Source organism: Molossus molossus, unplaced genomic scaffold, assembly GCF_014108415.1.
Source record: "Molossus molossus isolate mMolMol1 unplaced genomic scaffold, mMolMol1.p scaffold_m16_p_5, whole genome shotgun sequence".
In the NCBI taxonomy this organism is placed as follows: domain Eukaryota; kingdom Metazoa; phylum Chordata; class Mammalia; order Chiroptera; family Molossidae; genus Molossus; species Molossus molossus.
The window spans coordinates 56,610,137-56,617,534 of NW_023425388.1; positions in this window are offsets into that span (position 1 = coordinate 56,610,137).

The following is a 7,398-nucleotide window of genomic DNA, read 5'->3' on the forward strand; positions in this document are numbered from 1 at the left end:
GTAACATCCTGAGTGTCTGATTTACACGTTACATTAAAACCTGATCTTGGTTCTTTTGCAAAGCATGAATAAGGATGAAATCTGCAGTAGTAGGAAAAGACCGCCTCTGGTTGGTCCTTCTTTCCCAAACCACCCCTACACCGCCCGCTACCACCACCACCACCACCGCTGCATGACTGTCTCAGCAGACCTTTCCTCGCCTTGTCTTCTCTTGTCCCGTTTTGAGGTGTGCATGCGTTTGGCCACTTCCCCTCCCTGTCTACCCAGTTCTTCCTTTGATACAGCCTTCTATCAACCTTCTCTAATAGAATTGCATATGTAATTTTTCCACATAATTGTTTGAAGTGGTTTTCCTTTAATGGAATAATAATTAAATAGAAAGATAAGTCATATAAATAGCTACATTTTCAAGATGTGAAGGATGAAAAAAACAGGAGCATTGCAGGGTGAAAACACTCTACTGAGTGCTTCTGGATCTCACGGTTTACCAAATCTCTAACCAGCCATGGGATAGAGCTGGGGTGCATTAAACATGGCATTTTGTTGCCATGGTAGTTTTATTTTGTTTGTTTGTTTGTTTTATCCTCACCCAAGGACATTTTTTGCATTTATCTTCAGATAGAGCAGGAGGGAAAGAAGGAGGAAGAGAGAGAGAAATATTGACATGAGAGAGACACATCGACTGGTTGCCACCCACACGACCCAAACCGGGGTCAGGGCAAACTGCCACCAAGGTACGTGCCCTTAGTGGGAACTGAACCCGGGACTCTCCGGTCTGTGGGCCGACGCTCTAACCACTGAGCAAAACTGGCCAGGGCCATGGTGGTTTTTTTTTGTTTTTTTTTATTTTAATCCTCACCCCAGGACATTTTTCCATTTTTTGTTCAGATAGAATGGGAGGGGGGGGGAGGGTGAGAGAGAGAGAGAGAGAGACATTGACGTGAAAGGAACACATCGAGTGGTTGCCACCCACACAACCCAACCAGGGTTGGGGACAAAATGCAACCGAGGTACATGCCCTTAGTGGGAACTGAATGAACCCAGGTCTCTCTGGACTGCAGGCCGACACTCTAACCACTGGTCAAAACTGGCCAGGGCCATGGTGATTTTATTAATCATACTATTCTCCCTCGCCAGTCTCCCTCTCTAAAGGCTGGAAAAGCCAAATACTTACTCAGACTCTCTTGCAGATAATGGTAGCCCCTGACCCATTTCTAGTCAATAACACATAAAGAAAAGTCTGCTGGAAGATTCTAGGAGGGGTATTGGTCTCCCTGTTAAGAGAGAAGCGCAGGAAGAAAAACGGCTCTGTCCCCACTGCTTCCTACTTTGAAGGTGGTTGTGAGAACATGATGGCAGGTGCTGCTGCAGCCATCTTGCAGCAAGGAGGAGAAGGTCAAGGGAATTGCAGAGACACTGACAGAGGGACTTGATGTCATTCTGTTGCAAAGTACTCATTCAACCTCTGTTTACTGAATCCTTTTTAGGCACCAGGCATTGTACTAGTGCTGGGGATTCACATGTCCCTGTTTACAGGGAGCTTACATTTTGGTAGGAGAAAAAACAGTCAATAATAAATATATCAGCTAGAGTTAAGAGCTATGATAAAAATTAAGAAGGATAAGGGATCTGGGGATTGAAGGGGTGGCATTTTATATAGGTTGAGAAAGAAAAGTGTGTCTGATAAAGTGACATTTGAGAGAGCTGAAGGGGGTGAGGGAGCAAGTCCTACAGATATTTGAGGGGTGGGCGGTGGGAAGGAGTTCTCCAGGAAGAGGGAACAGCATATGCAAAGGCCCTGAGAAAAAACACATTCAGCATGTTCAAGCTGCTGCAGGAAGACCACAGAGGCCAGAACTCAGTGAGCAACAGGGAGAATGGAAGGGAATGCGATAAGAGAGATCATCGGAGGCTTGGCAGCTGTGGTAAGCATTTTAGAGTTCGTTCTTAAGGACGTAAAAAATTGTTGGAGGATTTTGAGTAAGGGAGCAATGCAGTACTTAAATTTGATCTTCTTGGTACTTCAAAAAGCCTTGCTAGCTGCTGGATAGAGAAAATGTTGAAGGAGACCAAGGGAGGAAACAGGAGACGAGTTAGAGAAACGCTGGGTGAGAAATGGTGGCTGGCCATAGGTACAGATGGTGGAAGTGGAGAAAAAGGTTAGATTCTAGATCTATTTTAAATTTTTATTTTTTTTCTTTATTGAATTTTAGAGAGAGAAAGGGAGAGGGAGAGAGAGATAGAAACATCGATGAGAGAGAACATCGATTGGCCGCCTCCTGCATGCCCCTCACTGAGGGTTTGGCCCACAACCTGGGCATGGGCTCTGACCGGGAATTGAACCGGTGACCTCTCAGTGCATGGGTCAACCCTCAACATTGAGCCACACCGGCCAGGCTCTAGATCTGTTTTAAATGTCACACCATCAGAATTTGCTGAGGGGTTTGATACTCAATATCAGACTTCATATATTATGAAAAAAAACCTCTTGTTTAATGCACTACTAACACGGCGCTGTCTTGCTTGCAGCTGCAAGTATTCTTGACATCGATGGGAGCAGAACTATTATTTCTTCATGTATCCTTTTCTTTCCAGTTTCGCACATTCTAATGGAATCATTAGTCTTGAATCATTATGGAGTTTTTCTATAAAATTTACTTAATTATTAAACTCCATTGAAACATAATAAAGAAAATTGAGGCACAGATGGCTTAAATACCATGATAAAAGTCACACAGCCAGTTAATGAGTATTGAGATTACAGCTCAAGAGTTCCGATTACAATAATAATTCAACATGCTAATACAAAATAGCTTCGGCCGGTTTCACGCGACTGGGAGGTGGCCGAGCCAGTTTGAACGCGGGGCAGCGTTCTGATTCCAGGGGCCTAGTGGCTTCGCCCGGCATCGGGTGGCTTTTCCTGGGAATCTCTGGGTCCTGCATGCACAGGCTTTCCTGAGGCCCACAGGGGCAGCACGAGGCCTCAGCCTCTCTGGAAGCCCAGATAAAGGAGGAGAGGTTGGATTCACCATGGAGAACCGTGTGGCAGAAAAGGAGAGAAACCTGGCTCAGAAAGAGGATAATTTAAAGCACTTCTTTTAAATGAAAGCAATCAGTGCTTCTTCTGGTGAAAAGTACGGTGGGTCAATCACAAGACTGAGAGAGTCTGGAATCCACTACGTGGTCAAAAATAGACCCCTTTTGAGGGCTTTGGAGAGTTTCACCAGAGCAGCGCTGGCCAATAGGGACATAACGCCAGCCACCTATATAATTTTAAATGTTTTAATAAGCATATTAAAAAAGTAAAAGAAACAGGTGAAATTAAAGTCCTATTTCATTTAACTGAATACGTGCAACCATTATCATGTTAACATGTGACACAAGCCACATCTCAAGTGCTCGGTGGTGACATGTGGCTGATGGCTGCCATCTCGGAGACACGTCTTCAGAGAACCAAACATGAAAACGTGCAAAAAGAGCCCTGGCCAGTTTGGCTCAGCGGTTAGAGCATCGACCTGCGGTCCCGAGAGGCCCGAGTTCAGTTCCCGCTAAGGGCATGTACCTCGGTTGCAGTTTGTCCCCGGCCCTGGTTGGTCGTGCGGGTGGCAGCCACTCGATTGTCCCTTTCACATCGATGTTTCTCTCTCTCTCTCTCTCTGTTCCTGTCTCTCCCTTCCACTCTACCAGAACAAAAAAGGAAAAATGTCCTCAGATGAGGATAAAAAAAAAAAAAAAAGAAAACTTCCGTGAGGACAAAACACAAGTATTTTTAAGAACTCATTATAATTTGACCTGTTGCAATGTATTTTGACCAAAACACAGACTATTCCTAAATCACTAAAATATGGAATAATATTTGAGAAAGAATATTGAAAGAGTATCAAACAAACACTTGGAAGTAGAAGGGAAAATGGGAGTAATGCCCATCAAGATTGATGCAAGGACTAAATGAGATAAAATATATATTTTGCAAAATAGAATATTGTTTGAGATAAAATATATTTTGCAAAATAGACTATTATATACCTTATTTTATTGTATACTCTACTAGAGTATGGGCTCTATGAAAGTATTACTTTTTTATTTTATTAGAATATTGGTCCTTGGTTATATAAACACCAGATATCTGTAGATGATTCTTTTCCTCCAATATTAGTATACTCTTTGCTTTTTAAAGTCACTATACATCAGGAAACACTGACCAGGAAGACTTTTAAAATCCCAGGCAGGAACAATCAGTTTGATAAAACCTGGTGGCATTCTCTCCAGACGTTCAAGGAATATATGGATCTGTATACATGGAAAATTTAGAGAGTTTTTAAATGTAGCAGCAAGTGTAGGGGAGAGAGAAATGCTGCTGGTTTCACAAGCCTTTCTGAAGAAAAAGCTGAATTAGCTCACTGTATTCTGAGACACATAAGTACATGTAAATATATAAACATGTTTTTTTTCTCCCTAATATCTGAGATTTCTGAATTTCTCTATAATTACATTTAGCAGGGAAAAGACCCAGGCCTGTGATGAGCAGCTGCCAGCACTCTGTCCCCCTCCGAGCGTAGTAACAACCCACCAATCGCTGTCCCAGCCCTTCCGCGGAAGCTATGGGCCACATGCGTGAGCACTTACAGAACTTCACAGGTTTCCATGGATACAGGAATTTTAGTGCTAAGGCACATTTACTATAGTTTTTCTTGTCATCAAGAGTCCTGTAAACACTTGTGCTTTAAAATTTTGTGCAGAAATTTAGCATTTTACAGAGGACCAAGTCAGAATTCCTCTTCCCAAGAGCATTGTATGATTTCCTCTTCTGGCAAAGTCCCTGAGCCATTTATATTTGTGGCCTCTTTTCAGTGATATACTTTTATTTATTAGACTAATAAAAGAAAATGAAGGTTTAACTATATTGTCAGTGGTGTCACTTTTAAGTGATAGGTATTTGTGCTTTGTAAATGTTGCAATGAATAAATAGGACACCTTGCTGGGAGTTGTTACAAATCTGTGGAAATGGCAGACTATTTTATTATTTTTCCCATTTCCTTTATATCCCATGTCACGCAGCTAGCAAATGGCAGGAGTGACAGTAGAACCCAAGACTCCTTACTCAATGTCCATGTTTTTTCCCTTGTCCTCTCCCTGGGCAGAATGCAGGCAACTTCTACAGAAGGCAAACCCTTTTCCTTCCTTCCTTGCCATGTGCTGATAGGTTTCTCTGCCTCTGACCTGGGCTCTATTAAAGCATTCTTTTCTCCATCTGTCCCCTTGACTGCCTCAGAGACTTGGCTCAGCCTAACTCACCAAGTTTAGTAATTTCAAATGCACATACCTATTAGGAAGCAGTAGTCACAGAGGTATCACATAACCTGGATTCACACTGCACACGGACTCCGTAGAGAAACAGATTTCTAGTTCCAATCACATTGACCAAGAATGTAAAAAGCAGATTGAAAGGGAGGCTCGAACAATATGTATAAAAATCCAATCTGAGCAGACATATTGCCTGGATAGTCCAGTCAAGAAAAAAGCTTTTACTTCAACAGCATGGGTTTTGGGGGGTGGAGTTGGAACTATTTGAATGACTGTCTCAACTCTCACTTACTATGCTCATGTAGCCAACCTCCTGGGTTAGCTCATCACGTATCTGTGTGAAACCACCAGATCTTTACAAGACTTGTTTTGCACTAGGTCTCACTCACTTGGTAGGTGCAAGCCTTTGTGTGTGTGTGTGTGTGTGTGTGTGTGTGTGTGTGTCTAAAACGAAGACTTTGCTTTTACTGTCTGGTTAGACAGAGTCTGGGTGGAGGAAGAGCCCCTGACCGGGAGGCCTGCTCTGGGTCCCACCCCGCAGACCTGTGCACTCAGCCCAACTGCTGGGACCTGCGTAGTCATGAGTTTCTCCTGAGGATCAGATGAGATAAAGGATATGAAAATACTTTGCTAATTGTGAAATGAGCACCCCAAATAGGGTTTTTTTGAGGACTGTCTGACATTACACAGTGCCAATTGATTTTAGACTCCATGTGCTAAAAAAAAACCCAAATATTGGCCCTTGTGACCTCACAGGGCTCTTACTGGAATGTGGATTTGATTTATTTAATAACAAACATGACTAAACCATCTCTGTGATTTCAGTGCTTCAACCCTCTCAACCCAATTAGGCAGCAACTGGGAGTACCACCCAGGGGTGCGTCACTTAATGTGAGAGCCAAAATGACAGGAACTGGTCCTTCGGTTGTAATTGATTATCTCCTCTCATCACATACCATGCGGCCCTTGAGATCTCAGAATTACAACTCTAGATCCAGGCAAATTTGGCTATTATTGCCCTAGACTAATTCCTCATTCCTTCTGAATGGAAATGTTAATTCTGTGCTCTTCACCCATAGAGTACCTATGAGTGATTATCTCTCCAATCCATAGAAACGCAGGGAGAACTCAGAGCTCTTCTGAACTACAAAGCTTTGTCTGTTTCTCCTATAAATTCCATTCAGGCATCACTCTGAATTCACTCTTAATCAAATACATTTCATCTATACCTGTCAGGGATCTAGAAGTTAAAAATACAACATTTATTTCATTTTAATTTTACTGTGATGCAAATACCCCTAAATGAAACAACAATTTATCATTTTGCCCTGACTGAGCAACCCTCCGCAGTTGACATTCATGAATCCATAATGTGGGGAGGAGACTGGATGATTAAGTGTCCGATTTGAGAAAACAGATTAACCTGGCAAACGTAATCAATTCAGCTCATAAGCAGGATGGCTTTATAAGTGCTCACAATAACTCTCCTGTATAAAATCACGAACTACTTCCTTCAGTGATGACTGCATTGAAACAGTTGGGGAACACAAAGCAAATGCATGTTTATGGCTTTCTCTCTGAAACATTAAAAGGGTATGGAAAAGTACATCTGATTCAATCTACAACTAAAAATGTATTAAATAGGGAACGTGTAAGAAAAATTTGAATTCATATAAGACAAAGCTACAACCCTTCAAGTGTTCTAGTCTCCACTTTGCCAACAATTGTATCTAGATCCCACATGCTCTCGATGTCTTTCTAAGTGCACTGCTTCCAAAGGTGCCAGAGCCATGCACAGACACCCTCCATCTTCATAACAGAACCTGGTCCTTTATAAAAGCTACTGCACTTTAGTTCTATCTCATTTAGACAAAGCACATGTAATTAGCAAGCTTCTTCAGCCTTCAAATCAGAAGGGGAAGAAATCTTTCCTTTTAGCTGAGATTCCATTTACATCAGAGTAAAAATCTAGGTTATGACTTATTTGAAGAAAAGTCCCGTGAAGTGCTCCAAAAAGTGCCCTTCCAAGCAGTCTGCCAGGCTTCCTCACTGAGCTGGTTAGTGTTTCTGGCCTCCCTTTCTGAGCAACGAGGA